Source organism: Vulpes lagopus, chromosome 22 (genome assembly GCF_018345385.1).
Source record: "Vulpes lagopus strain Blue_001 chromosome 22, ASM1834538v1, whole genome shotgun sequence".
Lineage (NCBI taxonomy): Eukaryota > Metazoa > Chordata > Mammalia > Carnivora > Canidae > Vulpes > Vulpes lagopus.
In genome coordinates, this window is record NC_054845.1 from 10,233,202 (window position 1) to 10,254,443 (window position 21,242).

Here is a 21,242-nt window from a genome sequence, read left to right on the forward strand (position 1 = left end):
TATTGCACTGTATGTTAAATAAAATTTAAATATAAATAAAAATAAATATTTTAAAAATATGGGAAGCCCAGGTGGCTTTATATAAGTGAAAAATCACTTATTTGTTGTATATAAGTGAAAAAATCACTGAATTCTACTCCTGAAACCAGTATTGCACTGTATGTTAAATAAAATTTAAATATAAATAAAAATAAATAAATAAATAAATAAATATTTTAAAAATATGGGAAGCCCAGGTGGCTCTGCTGGTTGGACTCTTGCTCTTAGCTCAGGTCTTGATCCCAGGGTCATGAGTTCAAGCGCTGTGTGGGGCATGGAGCCTCATTATAAATAAAATAAATAAAATAAATAAAATAAAATAAAGTAAAATAAAATAAAAATTATCACGTATGAAAAACACAAAAAGACTGAAAAAAGTGAACAGAGCTTAAGAGACCCATCTGCTAACAAGTGGACCAAAATATGCATTGTCAAAGTTCCCGAAGGAAAAAAAGAAAGAGTAATAGAAACTAAATTTACTCTCTTGCCTGAAGTAATCAAAAAAGGGATGAAAGGATTAGAAAACATAGGTTTTCAAGACACTGGGCACAGATAATGAAGAACAATGAAATTGCCCAATTTCCTTCCTTGAGAGAGTTTCCAGGCTGCAGCAAGGAAGGGAAAAGCAGGTAGAATCTGAGTTAAAGAGGCAGAGGATGAGAATCCAGACAGACCAAGATATTAGTGAGTTTGCAGGACAGAGTAAGAAAGGAAAGAGCAGCACAAAGAACTCTGGAGATCTGTAGAAGGTTCTCCTCTTGTAGTCAGAAAAGTGATCAGCATATGTGTGTGACAGCCAGGGAAAGAGAAGAAGCCAGGCAAAGAAATGCCTAAAGAATTAGAAGCAGCAGTGCCTAAAATTCATGTAGGGCTGGAAATGGCACTATTCTCACAAACCAGATTAAAAATCAGGTAAAATACATCTTAAGAGGTTCCTTTCTAAGTAATGGGGAATAAGTAGCTCTTTACTGAACACAGTTCCACTACTTAATAAATTTTATAATCAAAATGGAAGAATCAAACTGTTTTCCAATAATTTGACATCCCAGAGTGCTCAAAAATATTTATAGCAATACAAAAATATCCAGAACACCCCAAAGTAAAACTCATAGTATCAATCATCCAATAAAACACAAAGAAAAAGGAAACAAGATCTAAAATTAAGAGAAAAATCAATCAAAACTGAGCCCAAATTAAGTGATGTTACAACAAGCAAAGACTCTAAAACAGTAATTATAAATAATATTCAAACCATTAAGCAGGATTATAGAAGATGTTTTTAAAAAGGCTTAAACCAAAATTTTAGAAACAAAAGTTGTAACATGAGAAAAAAATTACACTGAATGGGGAAAGTGGCACATTAGACACTGTAAAAAAAAATATATATATATATATTAGTGAACTTGAAGACACAGCAACAGAAACCAGTCAAAATGAAACACAGGGAAAAGAGAATTAAAACAAAGCACCAGTAAGTTATGGGACATTTTCAAGCAGCCTATAATATGTGTAACTGGATTCCTCAAAGGAGAAAAGATAGAAGAGAGGACTAAAAAAAATTTTTTGAAGAACATGGTGAAAAAAATTCCTAAATTAGATGAAAACTATTACCCTACAGTTCCAAGAAGTTCAATGAAATCCAAGCACAAGACATATGAAGAAAACTGCAACAAAGCATGTTAAAATTAAACTGCTCAAAACTGGGACGCCTGGGTGGTTCAGCAGTTGAGCAACTGCCTTCAGCCCAGGGTGTGATTCTGGAGTCCTGGGGATCCAGTCCCACATGGGACTCCCTGCATGAAGCCTGCTTCTCTGTCTGCCTGTGTCTCTGCCTCTCTGTGTGTCTCTCATGAATAAATAGATAAAATCTTAAAATAAATAAAGTACTAAAAGAAAAAAATACCTATCAACCAAGAATTCTATAAAGCAAAAATATTTCTCAAAAACAAAGGCAAAAGACAGACTTTTAGACACATAAAAGCGCTATAAAAAATGCCATTTGAAAGAAAAAAAAAGGCCCTTTAAAGAAAGCCCTTTGGAGAGAAGGAAACCAAATAGAAATATGGATTTATACAAAGGATTGAAGAGAATCATAAACAGTAATTAAAGATAAACACATGATTTTTATTAATTTCTTATTTTCTACAGAAATTAAGAGAAATAAAGGAATCTTATAAAACACTTTATGCCAGGGATCCCTGGGTGGCGCAGCGGTTTGGCGCCTTCCTTTGGCCCAGGGCGTGATCCTGGAGACCTGGGATCGAGTCCCACATCGGGCTCCCGGTGCATGGAGCCTGCTTCTCCCTCTGCCTATGTCTCTGCCTCTCTCTCTCTCTCTCTCTCTCTCTCTCTCTCTGTGACTATCATAAATAAATAAAAAATTAAAAAAAAACACTTTATGCCAATACACTTAACGATTTAGTTGACATGGACAATTTTTTTTTTTTAATTCATTTGAGAGAGAGAAAGAAACAGAGACAGGTAAAGGAAGATGCAGAGGCAGAGTGAGAAGCAGATTTTGTACTGAGCTGGGAGCTCTAGGTGGGGCTCCATCCCAAGACATGGAGATTATAACCTGAGCCAAAGGCAGACTCTTAATTATCTGAGCCACCCAGGAGCCCCAACATGGACAAATTTCTTGAAAGAAACATTTTATCAAATCTTCCTCGAGAAGAAATAAATAATGTGAATATTTCTCTATTTTAAAAATGTAATTTGCAATATAAAAAACCTCCCTGCCCTTCTATGTTACAGGTAGACAGGAATGGTTGACCAGACTCCTTCTGTGTTACAGGTAGACAGGGATGGTTGAAAGCTGAGGGAAAGCATGAACACTGAGGAAATCTCTCTGAGAACTAAATCCTCACCCTAACACAAAGCAAACCAACCTACCATTAGAAAACTTTGAAGTGTGAAGTACAGCGAAGGTAATGATAGTAGCAACACACCCAAACCCAGCTCAACTCCCGAGTTGGCTGTCTAAACCATCCCTTCCTCCCACCCCCCACACACTAATGGCCAGACAGAAATGCGCTCATTTTTTGGCATAAATACAACTTAATCGTCTCTACCGTTCTACACAAAATATCTGGCATTCAAGAAAAAATTTCAAGACACAAAAACAGGGATCCCTGGGTGGTGCAGTGGTTTAGCACCTGCCTTTGGCCCAGGGCGTGATCCTGGAGACCCGGGATCGAATCCCACGTCGGGCTCCTGGTGCATGGAGCCTGCTTCTCTCTCTGCCTCTCTCTCTCTCTGTGTGTGACTATCATAAATAAATAAAAATTAAAAAAAAAAAAAAAAAGACACAAAAACAACCACCTTCAGCCAAGATATAAAGCAATCAACAGGACCAGGCTAAGAAATAACCCACATTTCAGAATTACCAGAAAGGCACACTTCAGCATAACTATATTATATTAAAGACTCTAGGGCAGCCCGGGTGGCTCAGCAGTTTAGTGCCGCCTCCAGCCCAGGGCCTGATCCTGGAGACCTGGGATTAAGTCCCACATCAGGCCTCCTGCATGGGCCTGCTTCTCCCTCTACCTGTGTCTCTGCCTCTCTCTCTCTCTCTCTCTCAATCTGTGTCTCTCATAAATAAATAAACAAATAAATAAATAAATAAAATCTTAAAGAAAATAAGTCTATTAAAAAGTTGGACAACAAGCACGAGTAGATAAGTAATTACAATACAGTAATGGAAACTACAAGAAAAAAATCAAATGGAAATGCTAGAGGGGAAAAACAACAACAATAACAACGAGCCAAATAATTCCTTTTCCAAGCTTATCAAATTTCAAGAGTTTAGGAAGGAATCAATAAACTTAAAAAAAAAGTCAAAAGAAATTATTAAGCTTGAAACACAAAGAGAAATAAAGGAGTACAGAAATATTTACAGATCATCCAAGAGCTGTGGGGCAGTATCAAATTGTTTAAAATAGTTTTATTTGAAGTCTCAGAAAGAGAAGAGAGAAAATAGGATAAAGAACACTAAAGAAAATGGCTGAGAATTTTTGAAAGACATCAAACCACAGATCCAAGAAGCTCAGAGAATTCTAAGCAGGATGAATACCCTCCCATTGAAACAAACCACCACCTAGATATATTACTAAAATCAAAAGACAATGAGATGTGAGAGAGTCAATGCAGTATTTGCAAGGGAGATAGTTTCAACCCATTTCCACACATCTTAATCCTTCAGCCAAAGTACAAAAGTATTTAGAAGTTAGTTACTAAAGAACTGTACTGGAGAGTACTTTTTAGAAAGGGTCACTGAAATGTCATGTGTCATATCCTTCCCCAAGGAGTAAATACAGGTGACAGTACTACCTCTTGAACCATGTTCAAAAAAGAAGGAACTTCAGAGCTTTTACTCAGAAATCTTGATATATGTCACCAGCAGCTGGAAGGATACATTAGACTGGTGCAACTCACGTTTAAGAAATCTAAAGGGCAAGAAATGGGCTCGCCAATGACTCTGACAGGATGTCAGAGTGAAAAGGGCTTACTGATATGCTGGAATGAGCACTCCCAGAGTGTGTCCATGAAGACTGCAAAAATGCTAACCATGGATCAGAGATGGGTTATGTGAAAGAGAGAGAGAACACTGTGAGAGAGGCTGACCACAGAAAGAAGCTAGAGGCTCCTTTGAATACACAGGAGCCAAAGAAAGAGTAAAAAAGCATCAACTGCAGAAGAGATGTATTTCCTTTCAACAAGTAAGATATAGGACAGAGACCTCTAGCGATCAGGAAGAATTTCTGAAATATCAACAAAATTACATGAAAAATGAAAAAGCCATATGGAAAAAAAAGAGTAAACAGAACCATCCCTGAAAAATTCCAAATATTAGACTTACTCAGCAAAGATTTTAAATCACCTCGTTCAAATACATTCAAAGATAAAAGAACCATATCTAAGGAACTAAATGAAAGTAAAAGAATGATCTCTCTCCAATTAGAGAACATAGAGATCATTTTTAATAAAAAACAAATCTGAAGTTGAAAAGTACAATAGCTGAAACAAATGAATCTCTAGAGGGGCACATTAGATTTGAGCTGGCAGATAAAAGAATCAGTGAACTTGAAGATAAATCAATTGGGATTATCTAATCTGAGGAACACACACAAAAAAAGAATGGAGTAAAATGAATAGAGGCCTACAGAGGCCTAAAGATTCGTGGGATAGCATCGCACTTATACAAAAACACAATGGAGCTCCCAAACAGAGGAGAAAGAAAGGGACAGAAATAGTAGTCGAAGAATTAATGGCCTACAATTTCCCAAATTTGATGAAAAAGATTAACCTACACATCTAAGAATCTCAACAAACTCCTGCGTGGATGAACTCAGTAAGATCCACATCTTGACACACAACAAACTACTGAAAATGATTTTGAATATCTGCTGTCTAATTTGAATGTATGGGGGGATCCCTGGGTGGCTCAGCGGTTTAGCACCTGCCTTCGGCCCAGGGCATGATCCTGGAGACCTGGGATCGTGTCCCACGTGGGCTCCCTGCATGGAGCCTGCTTCTGCCTCTGCCTGTGTCTCTGCCTCCCTCTCTCTCTCTGTGCCTCTCATGAATAAATAAATAAAATCTTTAAAAAATAATAATAATTTGAATGTATGGTTGAAGGTTTTTGTTTTTTGCTGTTTTATTTTTTTTGTCTTTTTTTTTTTTTTTTTTTTTTTTTAACAAATTAGATCTTACTAGACAGCTCCAGGAAACAACTTCAGATTTCATGGAAAGAGATATGTTAATGATATGAGATCTGGTCTCAGAAATGAGAGGCAAAAGTGCAAAGAATATAGCAGAGAAAGAATATGAAAACTTAAATTAATGGCTTTATATGTAGGGGGTTATTTGGGCAAAACATAATCAAGATAATATACAGGTAACTAATTTTTCTGTTTACCTCCAATCTCTTTCCCAGTCTTATTACGTTTCCACTTCCAGAAAACAGCAAGTAATTTATTCCAAAGGAGAATGAATAAAATACTAAATCCTTCAGAAATAGTATGATATAATTTCATCACATAGGATTTTTCTCTACATGTAACATAGATATATTATATAATATAAATATGAGACCTTTTAAAAAGACATAACCATAATATTACATCTAAGAAATTTTAAAATAATTCCTTAATATAATCAGTATACAAAAAAGACTGAATGATGTTTCTTAAATTTCTTTTAATCTATAGGTGTGTGTATGTGTATCTTGTAAATTATTTGTTGAAGAAAGTTATTTACCATTTTCCACAAATCTGGATTTTGCTGACTGCACCCTTATGATGATTTAATATATTCTGCTGCCTTCTGTCATCTTTTTTTTTTTTTTAAGATTTTATTATTTATTTGAAAGAGAGAGAGAGAGAGAACACACGCAGGGGAAGCAGCAGAAGGAGAGAAAGAAGCAGACTCCTGGCTGAGCAAGGAGCCTGATATAGGGCTCAGTCTCAGGACCCTGGGGGATCATGACCTGAGCTAAAGGCAGACACACTTAACTGACTGAGCCACTCAGGTGTCCCTACCTTCTGTAGTTCTTATAAAATTGTGGTTGGATAAAGCAGTTTGACCAGATCAGGTTTATTTTTCTAGGGGGAAGACTGTTCATATTGCGTGCTTCTGTCTGAAGGTTCATAACGTCTGGTTGTCATGCAGCTGCTGGTGATCAATGCTTAAGGATCTTTACGGATTACCAAGTAGTTATAATTAATTAACTAATCCTATTATTCTTTCTTCATTTAATTAGTTTAATTATTCATTTATGGAATACTTCTATAAAGAGAAACTTCTCTTTCTCTAGTATTTGATTACTTTGTAATAGCATTTTTATAGGAAAAATGGGATAAATGCTTAACTTTTTTCCCTTTATTCACCAGTTTCCAAAATGATTTGGCTAGCTAGCATCCTCTACTAGTAGTGAATTAGTTTTGCTTTAAGTATCATTATAAACTCATGGGCTAAATATACTGGATATATTTCAACCCACTATAATTACTATTCTTACTAATTCTCAAATTGTCCCATCTTTGCCTGTGGAAGGTTTTTCCATGCTTGGCTCCTATGAAGGCAACAGTTAACCCAGCAAGTCTGGGTTGTTCAAACTTTGCACATTCCCAAGAAGGGTCTGCTATTGTGCCATCAGCTAGTGTATTACTTTCCTAGGGCTGCCATAACACAAAGTACCATAACACATAAACTGCACATTGTACAACAGCAGAAATTTATTATCTCACAGTTCTGACGGGCTAGAAACCTAAAATCAAGATATCAGCAGGACCATACTTCCTCTGAAACTTGCAGAGAATCCTTCCTTGCCTTTTCAAGTTTTGTAGTTGCCAGCAATTCTTGGTATTCCTTGGCTTGTAGACTCATTATTCCAACTGCTACCTCAGTTGTCGCATGGCTTTCTTCTTACTGTGCCTGTGTCTCCTCTTTTTGTAAGGACACCAGTCATATTCGATTAAAGGTCCAGCCTCCTCCACTATGATTTCATCTTATCTAATTACATTTGCAATGACCCTATTTCCAAATAGGGTCAAATTCTGAGGGAATGGGGGTCGGGACTTTAACATTAATTTTTTTGGGCAATACATTCAACTCCTAATAGCTGGCTCCTGGAAAATGAGCTCTTGAAACATTCTGATAAAAGCGTTTTTGCATTCTTGGGGCCTTGAATCAAACTGTACTAGTCTGTTTAGTCTGTATAAACAATGTGACTATGGTAAAATCAGCTTTCCTTTAGGAGATCTGAAACTTCAGTAACTATGATCTGTATGACTGACCCCTCAATAAAAACCCTGGACATCTAGGCTCAAGAGATCTTCCCCAGCAGACATCTTACACATGTCACAACTCATCACTGGAGGAATTAAGCACATCCTATTCAACTCCACAGGGAGAGGACTCTTGCAAGCTTACACCTGGTTTCCTCCAGATTTCACCTTATATGCTTTTCCTTTTGATGATATTTATCATTTCACTGTAATAAAGTATAACTGAATATAATGACTTATTAGTGATTCTAACAAATCATGAAACTTGGGAGAGGTCATGGGAGCCCCAACACAGCTCCAAAGCCCTTTTGACATAAACCTAGTAAATGATGATAGACATCTAACTTCCTGATAAGCCAAGAAGTTCCGGGCTCATCCTGCACAGTTTTTGCCCTAGACTTAGGATCAAACATTTCTCCAAAAAACCCTTGTTCCTTTCAGCAGTAAATAATACTTAGAGACTATATTCTGGATGCTAAGGATGGGCATACTTTAAATACAATTTATTCCAGGAAATTACACTGAGTTTTAGAATAAATTTTTCAAATACCAAATAAATGTTTAAAGTAGTTGGTATTTAAAGAGTCCAGGAAAGCAGTAGCATCTGGGTTTGATAGCATTCTTAGCTCTAAATAATTCTCTTCTTTACCTAGTTAACTGACAAAGTTCAGAAGAAGCTCTTCCTGAAGGCAAAAAATATTTGAGTTAATCATTTTAAGAGAGAGGCAGGAGGAGAGGGAAAGGGAATCTTAAGCAGGCTGTACATACAACATGGGAGCCTAACACAGAACTCAATCTCACAACCCTGAGATCATGACCCGAGCTGAAATCAAGAGTTAGATGCTTAACAGACTGAGCCACTCAGGTGCCTCTTCAATAAATCATTTTAAACTATAATCTAGAACTACAATTAGGAAAAAGAGTAAGCAGGAAATTGAATAAAAAGGGATGGAGTAGGGGTGAGCATCTAAGTGCCTAAATATTTCTTCCCTTCTTGGGGAATAATGGTTTCTTATTGTAACCATTATTCCTTTTTATTTTTTTTTTAAGATTTTATTTATTTATTTATTTATTTTTTTTTTTTTTTAAGATTTTATTTATTTATTCATGAGAGGCACAGAGAGAGAGAAGCAGAGACACAGGCAGAGGGAGAAGCAGGCTCCATGCAGGGAGCCCAACATGGGATTCGATCCAAGGTCCCCAGGATCTTGCCCTGGGTTGAAGGCGGTGCTAAACTGTTGGGCCACCAGGGCTGCCCCATTTTTCCTTTTTAAATAGTACTAGAAAACGGATGTACTATTTCTAATTTTAAATACAATCTAATGTATTACAAAGGAGCTTATCTTTAAAATTTAGATTTACAAATTAAGAAACAGCTAGTCACATCTGTCAATCTTTTTCTTTCTTTATAGTACTATGCTTTTTGTTTTTTAATGAACTCCTTCCCGATGCTAAGGTTAAAAACATACCCACCTATATTTTCTCCATAAAGATTTTGTATGATTACTGGTATTATTAGCTGATACTTATGTGGCATTTATTAGATGTGGCACACTATTCTAAACATATTTATTTTTTTAAGATTTTATTTGAGGTAGGAGATTTTATTTTGAAGTAATCTCTACATTCAACATGAGGCTCAAACTCACAACCCTGAGATCAAGAGTCACATGCCGGGCTTGCTTTGGCAGCACATATACTAAAAGTGGAACGATACAGAGATTAGCATGGCCCCTGTGCAAGGATGACACGCAAATTCGTGAAGCGTTCCATATTTTTAAACATAATTTCATGGTGAAAATAGATTTTTAAAGAAAAAAAGTCACATGCCCTATTGGAGCATGGAGAGGTAGCAAAAGAATCCCGAGCAGACTCCGTGCTGAGTGCAGAGCCTAACATGGGGCTCAATCCCATGACCCTGAGATTATGACCAGAGCCAAAATCAAGAGTCAGTCACTTAAACAACTCACCCACTCAGGAGCCCTGAGAATCACTGCTTAGAATAAAGCTATGCCATCTTCTGTAGATGATTATACTACTGTTGAGAAAGAGTTCCTTGCTTGGCTTTTGGGTTCTGATAGAGAACCATAGGGCACCAAAATGACTATGTGACCTGATCAACTCTTAACAACTGGGTGTTCTAACCTACCAAGCCATAAAGCTGAATGTGCTAGCAGTGTTCCATCATTAAATGGAAATGATACTGTACCAAATATTAGCTTTTCCTATCCTTTGAGCACATGAGATGATAGCTCTCTACCTTCTTTAAAGTCAGATGTGACCTCATGACTTGTTTGACCAATGAGCAGAAATGATTCCTGTGGAAGCATTTAACTGCCAGTATGCAATCTCCTGTTTTTCCCTTGCCACTATGATAACAGAAGCAGAAAAAAACATAAAGATGCAATAACTCCGCATCTGCAGTTGCCCAAACTTGCAACATTTTACAGGAGAAAAAACAAAATTTTTAAAAAATTTTAAGCCACTATTTGAAGATCAGGTATTATTAGCACTACATAAGTAGCTGATCCTGACTATAAAAGGTTATACATAAGGTTAGTGCAGGCCCTGAAAGCACAAATAAACCTTAAAAACAAATGGATCAAACACCCATGGTACACATTTCTACTAAATGTCAACATTCCTTTAATCTAAGAATTTGCAGAGTTCCTCATGATCAAAGAAAGAAAAATTCACATGGCTCCAATATGAGATACCAGCATTACCCCTATATAGAGGTGGCCCTGCAACACAGTAGAAAAGGGAAATCCTCTCAGTAGGCAGATTTACAGGTAGTTGTATCTGATTGTTCATCATGCCTGAAAAGAATGATCAGAGGTACATATTTAAGAACTGGCTACAAAGAGGCTATCACTAGCACTTGCTCACTATGCTCATGAACAAAATGGCTCAACTGGTAGGAACAGAAATTATACCTTGGCTGAACACAGAAGTCTCTCATCAATGTTTACCTACAATTCCATGACATGTCAGGCTATTTCATACCTCCATGCATTTTCTTAAGCTATTCTCTCCTCTCAAGAATGCCTTTCAACTACCTTCTAGCCTAACCATCTACTCTTAAGACTCAGATCAAAAGTCACTTCCTCTTTAAAGCCTTTCTTAAACAATCTGGCATCCATTTGAAACCCTTTCTTCCTCCTTCATTCACAAATTCTTTTTTTTTTTTTAATTTTATTTATTTATGATAGTCCCAGAGAGAGAGAGAGAGAGAGAGAGGCAGAGACATAGGCAGAGGGAGAAGCAGGCTCCATGCACCGGGAGCCCGACATGGGATTCGATCCCGGGTCTCCAGGATCGCGCCCTGGGCCAAAGGCAGGCGCCAAACCGCTGGGCCACCCCAACCTAGAGTCCACAGACCCCCTGGAACCTGTGCAATTGATGGGAAGAAAATTATATCATTCCTATTTATTTTTTAAGATATATTTATTTGTTTTAGAGGGAGAGTATGTGCGAGTGAGGGGAGGGGCAGAGAGAAAGAATCTTCAAGCAGACTCCAATCTGAGCATGAATGCCAACATAGGGCTTGATCTCACCACCAGAAGATCATGACCTGAGCCAAAACAGAGTCATGACGCTTAACCGACTGAGCCACATAGGCGCCCCATATCATTCTTTTTATTAATCTCTAACTAAAGTTTATCATTTAATTTGATTATAAATGTAAGCAAAACAGTGAAACAAAAAATCCACAGTGTCTAGACATCAAAATATCATTTATACTCATTACTTCATGTCACAATATCTCTGGTTAAACAGCTTCTGCCCCATGCTGGAAAAAAACTTGTTTACAACAATAGTCTCTCTTCTTAAAAGCACACAAAACATTAAGAGTGATTCTTTTAGGACACCTCTTTCTCTAGCCTTTAGGGAAGGAAAACAGCCTTCATTCCTTCTCCTTAGGAAGCAGAGAACAACTGATTTCTTTCCACGGATATTGCTCTTTCAAAGCAATCGCCTCTCCCTATCCATCTTAAGCCTCTTGTAAATTGATGCAGTAGGCAGAAATACAGTGGTAACTAGTCCTAATAGAATACAGCACTTAATACTTTCAATTCCTAGACACCTGTGCACAGGTTGATTAGTCCTATTATTAAACCATAGCTTCTCCAGGGCAGGGTTTGCATTTCCAGCTCCACCCAGCTTAGCACACAGCAATTAATTCAAGTTTATTGAATGAACAACTTAGCAGCAACAACTGGGCAATCAGCAGCTGACTCAGCAGAGAAATATGGCAAAGACTACTAGTTCCCCCCGAATATGGATGCCTACCCCTACCCCCACAGATCTACCCTATATGCTCAACTATTTCTGAACCTCACTTATAGCCAAATATGCCCAAATCATTAAGTTCTGGTAAATACTGTGTGAGTAATTCTAGAAAGGTTTCTTAAAAGATGAGAAGCGTGCCCCTTTTGTTCTTTGCCTTTCTTCTTCTTCCCTTTGCCTAGAACTTGGATGTGATGGCTGGGTAGCTAGTAACCATTCTGTGATCTTGAGAATGGAAGCCTAAAGTGCTAAAAATGGCATAAGGAAAAGAAAGGAGGAGCCTGCATCCTTGACAACTCTATCCAGTTGCCCTAACAATCCTAGACTCCCAATTTCTGATTTTTACCCCACAAGACAAAGACATGAACTACTATCTTGTTTAAGCAATGGTTCTTTATCTCTCTTTCTAGCAGCCAAACACAATTCCTCACTGCTAAGGTGAAAAAGAGACTCCAGCAACAAATCTATGGTCTAAGATTCCAACAGCCATCTCAGTTATGCTTCAATTTAATGATGATAATAAAATATAAGACATTTCCACTGAAGAGAGTAGAGTAGGAAGCAAGACTAAACAAAAAACCTGTACTCTGTGAAGGTACGGCACCATTATACTTCAGTTGGAGGGGTGTTTATAGTAGTTTGGTCCAGTGACAAGATTTCGTAATATAGTAATTTCTTGCCAACATTTGGGAGTTATGTTCTAGAAAAGTAATGTGACTTATAAAACTGTGACTGGCAAGACCAAATTACATGAAAATAAGAGGTTAGGAAAAAACATTTTGATGAAAGATGTTAAACAGCTATTTAAAAGCTGTTCAAATTTAAAAAAAAAGTGACCTTTCTACAGAATAACCTCCTTCAAGTTTTAAGTTAATATTTATTGTTGTATGTATAACAATCAAATAAGGTTGACTTCCCATATATTATACAGATTATCATAAATATTTTAAACCTGCCCTATGGGGCACCTGGGTGGCTCAGTAGTTGAGCGTCTGCCTTCAGCTCAGGTTGTGATTCTGGAGTCCTGGGCTTGAGTCCCGCATCAGGTTCCCTGCAGGAAGCCTGCTTCTCCCTCGCCTCTATTTTTGCCTCTCTGTCTCTCGTGAATAAATAAATAAAATGTTTTAAAAAATAAATAAACCTGCCCTACCTAGCTTGCCATTTAACATCTTTTATACTAATATTTTTATTTATAGTTATTAAGTCTCAGCAAAACTTTTCAAAAATTCTTAGTGATGTCATTTTTTTTTTACTGTTTTTCATCCTTACATTAAGAAAATGGAAAATAATCTGAATGTATCCCCCCAAAATTTATATATTGAAATACTAACCCTCAAAGTAATGGTATTAGGAGGTGAGGCCTTTGGGAGGTGATTAAGTCTTGAGGGTAGAGCTCTCATAAGTGGGATGAGTACACTTAGAGGTACACTGATCTTGGACTTTCCAGCTTCCAGAACTGAGAAATAAATTGTTGTTTAAGCTGCCTAGTCTATCATACTTTGTTACAGCAGTCCAAACTGACAGAGACAAAGGTCTTTATCTTTATTTCTTCATCCCCCTGAATTTAGGCTAGCTTTGTGAATTGCTTTGACCAACAGAATGTGATGGAAGGAACATTATGTAAGTTCCAAAGCCTAAGCTCCAAAGACCGCTTGTAGCCCTATAGCTTCCACCTTTACCTTCTGAGAATGCTACCCTGAAAATGCCATGTAAGGTTGCCAGACTGGCCTAGTAGAGAATGAGAAGTCACACTGAGAAGACTGAAGCACTTTAATGGACAGCTAGCACCAAGTGCAAACAAGTGAGTGAGGACATCTTGGATCTTCCAACTCAGTCAATTCTCTAGGCAGATTCAACTATATGAGAGAGCCAAGTGAAACCAACAGAGGAACTGCTCAGTCAACCTACATACAGATGATGAAAAATAATAAATCTCTTTTTCCTAAGTCATTAAGTTTTGGCATAGGGTGTTAGGCATCAGTGCTGAAAAACCTTCCCCTAAAAAAACAAAAAACCAAAAAAACCACCGAACAACTTTAAAATAATATTTAATAATTCCTTGAAGATGAGAAAAATCACTCAAGAATTTTTTTTATCTTTAATTCACCTATTCACCCAGAAGTCATGCTGACTCCGATGTTTCATTCCACTATGATTTAAAAAATAAAATTAATGTATGAAAGTACAACAAGGAGCCATTAAAGTATTTTGCATGAAATAAGTAATATGTGATAGGCATTTTGGAAAGAGCACAGCAGAATGGCCGGGAGAGAAAAAAGACTGAGGCCATGATGACCCATAAGACTGCTGGCATGGTCCAAGTGAAAGGCCTAGAAAGAGGTTAGAGGCCTGAATTATCACTGCTGCTGCTGCCACTACCATTAAATTTACTATGTATTTATGATCTACTAAATACTATAATAAGAACCTTACTTATATTTGCTCATTTAATCTAATTACTCTAAATTTTTTTATATATATATAAATAGACTCACAAGAAGTTCCCAAAATATGTGCCAGGACGTCCCAGGTACCCTTGGTCCAGTTTCTTCCAAGGGTAACATCTTGCCCTATGGTAAAATACCGAGACCCAAGAAATTCACATTGGCACAGTCTATAGAGGTTATTCAGATATCAACAGTTATATAAGTGCTCATTTGTCTGTGTAGTTCTATACAATTTTATGACATATGTATATTTGTGTAACTACTGCCACAATCAAAATACAGAACTGTTTTAACAAAAGGCTCCATCCCCCCTGATTCTTCACCCCTGGCAATAATTAATCTGCTCTTCATCTCTATAATTCTGTTATTTTCAGAACATTATATAAATGGAATCATACGGTATGGAACCTCTTGGGAGTAGTTTGTTATGTTTTGTTTTGTTTTGTTTTTTTACTTGAGAGTCTTCTAAGATGTTGCGTGTATCAATAGTTCAATCTTTCTTATTGCTGCCTAGTGGTCCATGGTATAAATGTGCCAGTTTGTTTAACCATTCATTTACTGAAGAATATCTGAGTTGTTTCCAGTTTGGGGCTGTTAGGAATTAAGCTGCTATGAGCATTCATATACAGGTTTTGTTTTTTTTGTTTTTTTTTTTTAAGATTTGTTTATTCATGAGAGACAGAGAGAGAGAGAGAAAGAGAGACAGACACAGGTAGAGGGAGAAGCAGACTCCATGCAGGGAGCCCAATGTGGGACTCGATCCTGGGTCTCCAGGATCCGGCCCTGGGCTGAAGGCGGCGCTAAACCGCTGAGCCACCTGGGCTGTCCTCATATACAGGTTTTTATGTGAATATAAGTCTCAATTTATCTGGAATAAATGCCTAAGAATGCAACTGCGCAGTTGTACAACTCTGTTTTTAATGACAAAGAAACAGGCTGCAAATGTGGAGCTGGAATTCTCATCTAGATAGTGTACTTCTGGGATCCCTGGGTGGCGGAGCGGTTTAGCGCCTGCCTTTGGCCCAGGGCGCGATCCTGGAGATCTGGGATCGAATCCCACGTCGGGCTCCCGGTGCATGGAGCCTGCTTCTCCCTCTGCCTATGTCTCTGCCTCTCTTTCTATGTGTGTGACTATCATAAATAAATAAAATTTTTTTAAAAAAAGGTAGTGTACTTCTAAGTCCTAACTCTTCACACTCCTTCTAGAGGTTGTAGAAATTAAGAGAAGTAGAATTTAAAAAGTAGTAAGAGAATAAAGTCAACAGAACCTATCATTGCTGAGATGAGGAGTATATGAGTAAAGCATCAAAGATAATACCAGGTTCCAGCTTCAGCACATTAGATGATAGAAGATAAAATATGAATTCACTTTTAGATATACTATATTTGAGGGACCTGCAGGTCGTCCTCATCTAGCAGGCAATTAGATTTACAGAACAGGAACCAGAGATCAAGAAAAAGCTCTGGATTAAAGACAGAGATTTAAGAATCACATCACATTTAGATGCTGAGCAAATAAAATCAGAGGGACAAGGTACAGAATTAGAAGAGATTTGACCACAGAACTCTGAAGAGAAACAAACATTCACTCCTTCTAGTCTTTTTCCACAAACAGTAAGTACTATGACAGACTCCAAGTTCATATTAACTTTAGATTTTACAATCATCAAGTAGAAAGGACAGTAGTATACTCCCCACTACTTTTTTTCATTTAGAAAGAAAGAACTATAAAACTATAAAAAGCTGGTTAAAAAGCCCCACTACTACTCTGTTAATACCATAATAGTAGATACATGTCATTTTGCATTTGTCCAATGTACAAGGCCAAGACTGAACTCTAATGTAAGCCATAGACTTTGGGTGATAATGATGTATCAATGTAGGTTCCTCAATTGTAACTAATGTATCATTCTGTGGGAGATACTGATAATGGGGAGGATCCACAAGTGTATGGGGTGAGTATATGGGATATCATTGTACCTCCTACCCGATTTTACTGTGAACCTAAAACTGTTCTAAAAAATAAAGTTTAATTTAAAAAATTGCTTTTAATCCTCAATATAAAAGAATATATTAAAAATTATTAGTTTCATTCCCCACTCAGCATCCAACTCCCTCTACAGGAATTTAAGCAAGAAAACTGACAAATCCTAGTAGCTAACAAAAGTCTTTATTAATTAGAAACCAAGGACTATCAAGTGTCAAGGATTATGTCAATTTTACCTCAATTAAAAAAAAAAAAGAGTTAAGGGTCCATAATAACAAAAGTGATAAATTGAATTCTAACATTTTTGGGAGTTCAGTGTTTTACAATGAACAAAATATTTTGTAACCCCTACTTTGCCATCCAATAAATTGGAGTCACTTACCATATATTTTTTAAATTTTTTATTTACTTATTCATGAGAGAAACAGAGAGAGAGAGAGAGACAGAGGGAGGCAAAGACACAGGCAGAGGGAGAAGCAGGCTCCATGCAGGGAGCCTAACATGGGACTCGATCCCGGGTCTCCAAGATTACGCCCTGGGCTGAAGGTGGCACTAAACCGCTGAGCCACCCAGGCTACCCACTTACCATATTTCATGACTTTTGTTGTATTTCAAACCTAGAAAGAACTATAATTCTATAAATGATCAAAGTCATTTATAGAATGACCTCTTAATATATTACATAATTGAGTTTTTACATCTTCCTCCAAAATTAGTCTACTCATCTACTTCTTCTCATACTTGTCTCCATGGCAGAGACCCAAACAGAAAATCTCAAACTTTGTAAAAATGAACCAGGAATTTCTAAACAGGGCCCATGTCAAAGTCAACACATTCAAAGTTCCAATTTTTAACATATTAACATATATGAATGAATGTTCACACAAAAGATAAATGTATATTTTCACTGTATCACAGCAATATCACAAAAAGAACTTTAATCAAGAACTTCCAATTTTTATTTTCCAGTTCTATTTAATTCTTAAACTAGATAGCTTTCAGAGACATTTTAAGAGAACAAGATAAAGGGGCCCCTGGGTGGCTCAGTTGGTTAAGTGTCTGCCTTTGGTTCAGGTCAGGATCCCAGGGTCCTGAGATTGAGCCCTATGTGGGGCTTCCTGCTCAGTGGGGAGCCTGCTTTTCCCTCTCCCTCTATTGTTCCCCCACTTCTGCTCCCTGGCTCGCTTTCTCTCTCTCTCCAAATAAATAAATAAACAAACAAACACAATCTTTAAAAAAGAGAGAGAAAACAAGATTATCACTAAATATCTGTGCAAATTAGCACAGGTCTGAATTGTGGAAGAAATTAGTTTGTTTTATGGATAGCGACTACCAAGTAAAAACTAAATCAAACCAAAACAGTCAGGAAATTTTTATTTCTGGCAACTTCAGCTCCTGGTTAGAGACTCTAGCCCAGCTATAATGTTAAATGGTGAAATTTTATTGAGCTATAAGAATATTGGTAGATTTAGCAGCCTTTTCTTTCAAGGGAAAACTACCATTGCTATTTCATACCACAAGTATGAGAGCCATGAATTAGATCAATAATTCTAACATGGAAGCCAGTGGTGAACCACATCACCCAGGAGATGTTTTTTCCTTCAAAATATATCTATTTCTCTTCACATTCCCCCTACCACCAAGATTCTGAAGGGAAGTGGAGACAATAGTTATGTGTGTATGCCTTTTTTTTTTTTAACTCCTAGATTATTCTGATACATATGTAACTCTCTACCCTCAATGAGAATTCCTGAATTAGGTCCAACTCAATTTTTTTTAACACTGTATCAACAGCAGGCAAAGTATCAGAGCTACAAAGAGACAAGAGCTTAGAAGAAGGCTCTGCAGGTAACCGGCTGTATTCACACCAGTTGTAAGCAACCTTCAAAAGCTTTCTGTGCCAGCTCCTTCCAGAATTCATGATGTTATATTTTAGACCATGACAAATATCCAGTTCATCATCCTGAGAAAGGCACATAGTCTAGTAGCCAGATAAAAATATAAAAAGAAGCTATTTTGGACATCAAAAAAACTAAGAAGGGATCCCTGGGTGGCGCAGCGGTTTGGCGCCTGCCTTTGGCCCAGGGCGCGATCCTGGAGATCCGGGATCGAATCCCACGTCGGGCTCCCGGTGCATGGAGCCTGCTTCTCCCTCTGCCTTTGTCTCTGCCTCTCTCTCTATCTCTCTGTGACTATCATAAATAAATAAAAATTAAAAAAAAAACAAAACAAAAAAACTAAGAAACCACAGAATGAAAGATAGAAACTCCTCTGTTCTTGCTTTAAAAGAACAACAACAAAGCACTTTTTTTGGTGCAGCTGATAATTTGGAGACTTTCTTTCCATATTTTATCATTTTAGTTTTTTTTATTATGTAGCATTGTTTTTTCTATTATAAAGCTCCATCAAGCTGAAAATCTTAATTATAGAATTTAATAAACTACTATTAAATGCCAAAACTGTGTATTAAAATTTTTTTAAAAAATCAAACAAACTTAAATCTAAATTGCATGTCAAGATGGTTTAAGAGCTGGATTTTAAAAACTCTACAGGTCCGTTTTAGAGAAAAAAAAAAAATTATACTTCTTTAAGCCAGTGTTTCAACTTCCTATAAACAGCTCCAATACTGAAATGTGTCAGGAAAGTGGGCTTCTAATATTATATAAATAACAGGCCAATTATTATTATATTCTAATTCTGACTGGCATTTCTTAAATCAGTTGGTAATTTCCTACTCAATGTTCAACTTTGTTGCATTCTACGATGACACCTACTGGCCGTTCAAAATCAGCCATTAGTTCTCTAAGAGCTCTAGCAGGCTGGTTACATAAGAAACACACACACACACACACACAGGCACACACAGGCACACACTCACACCACCCTGCACAAGCAGCAGAGATTTGTTTGCAGGTACTCACACTACAGAACTGCACCTACAGCAGTATTCTTTGAGACTGAGACAGTATTATTCTTGCAAAAAGGTAAAAAAAGACCAAGGAAAACACCGGGAATCAAAAATTTTGACTGAAGTACTGATAAATATTTCAGTGGTTAAACATTTCAGTACAAACTCTAATGATCTACCTCTCTTTACCAAATGATATTTAGAGGGAAAATCAAGAGTCTTTTCATTTAAGCTCTGGGATATACTAAATCATCGCTAAAACAAAAACGAAAATCGTACACGTGCTCACACTACCTTAGTCTTTATCTTCTCAGCCAAAGGCTTACATTTTAGCAATTTATGATGCGTCTTTTAAAGTTTCCCAGTGTGCTAGGACACCTCATTTTTAAGGCAGTCTGTGATTCGGTAAACACATACTGAATGGAATTCCTATTTTATTCTCTATTCCACTGTGCAGTTGTAAAAACTCAGAAAAAGGATAATTTACAGTTAATCCTGTCCATGAATACATTTTTTTAACCTCCGTTGGAGAGGTTCCAAGAGCATACTCTTTTAAACCTAAGAAATCATTCATAACTATTCCAGGCAACTGGTTTATCAGGCGTAAAAGAGCATATTACTTAAAAGAGGACTTCTTCTCCCCTACCTTATGCCCCAAAAAACCACCACCACCTGATTTTCACGGTCTCTAACATCCACAATATTTAGGTGGGGGGCTGGGGGGGGGAGGGAAACCCTAACAACTAAATTTCTAGTCCTTTTCCAACTCGCACTTACCTCCTACTATAGGTTTTTGAGGCTCTCCACTTTCCTGAAGATTAAAAACAAACAAAAACAAACAAACAAACAAAAAGTATTTGTGATCAGCACTGACCGTTGGAAACAAATAAATTCATAAACACTACAAAACACCACCCTGGCTGCTCGTCTCACACCGACGCCTCTCTCGACCCATGTCCGGAGTCGGGATAAGCTCGACCTGACGCTGCTCCGTGCTGCTTCACCTATACGGAGCCTGCCAAGGTAGGGAGCACGCAAACCAACGAGGGGAAAAAAAAAAAAAAAAAAACACTATTCTGACACATCAAGAGGCTGCAAGACCTTCCTCCTCTTCCGAGAGCGACAACCTAGTTGTTTAGGTAAATAATAGCCAAGGGTTACATAATATGTAGCCATAAAGAGTTTGGAGGCTCTGACCGCCAGCAAATAGGCGTCTCTTCACGCACCTTCCCACCTCGAGAAATGACCCTAAGAAGCAAATCTTAGGATTTCTCTCCGGTGCCCGCAATGCCGCGCGCGTCCTTTCCTCTCTCGGAGCTTCGTGCAAGGAACTCCTCCAGCCCTCACGATAGCGTCGTGCTCCCGCCTCTCTCCTCCCTCGGCCCTTGCCACCGCAGCCCCCCGCCGCCCGGGGCCCCCACGTCGCCCCGCGACGCCGGGCTCCCCCCGCCTCAGCTGCCTTCTCCTCACCGCCCTCCCAAGCTGCTACCTGGTCTACGCGAGGTTCCGGAACCACCGCCACTCCAGCTGCCGCCTTCCCGGACCACCCTCGTCCCATCCCCTCTGGGGGTTCCTGCAGCCCGAGAAGAAGAAAACGCCCTCCTGACCCAGCACTCCGCGCCCCGCAAAGACGGCGCCGCCGCCTACCTGTCACCCCGCTGCCTCCGGCTTCTTGCCGCCACCGCCTCCCGCAGCAGCCTGCCAACTGCAGCGCAACAACCAGCCTTCCCATTGGCCGATTCCACGCTCTAAAAACTGCCTCCCTCATTGGCTGGAGCATGTTC

General features: G+C 38.1%; 1 protein-coding gene and 1 pseudogene across 9 annotated transcripts in view; one reads left to right on the top strand and one right to left on the bottom strand.

The window, feature by feature from the left end:
• FAM126B (family with sequence similarity 126 member B) overlaps positions 1 to 21,242 on the bottom strand; it is a 77,625-nt gene that overhangs the window by 56,158 nt on the left and 225 nt on the right. For 2 of the 9 annotated variants that reach the window (XM_041737145.1, XM_041737136.1), the window contains exons 1-2: positions 21,106 to 21,181; positions 20,236 to 20,269 (exon numbers count right to left, since the gene is read on the bottom strand). The exons of 1 other annotated variant lie outside the window; for it this stretch is intronic. The gene's annotated coding sequence lies outside the window, so the exon portion shown is untranslated. Of the gene's footprint in view, positions 1 to 14,611; positions 14,687 to 20,235; positions 20,270 to 20,947; positions 21,078 to 21,105; positions 21,182 to 21,242 lie in introns of those variants that run through there. 6 more of the 9 variants (XM_041737141.1, XM_041737142.1, XM_041737137.1 and 3 more) reach the window with 6 other exon arrangements.
• On the top strand, positions 9,506 to 9,605 carry LOC121480847 (annotated as a pseudogene).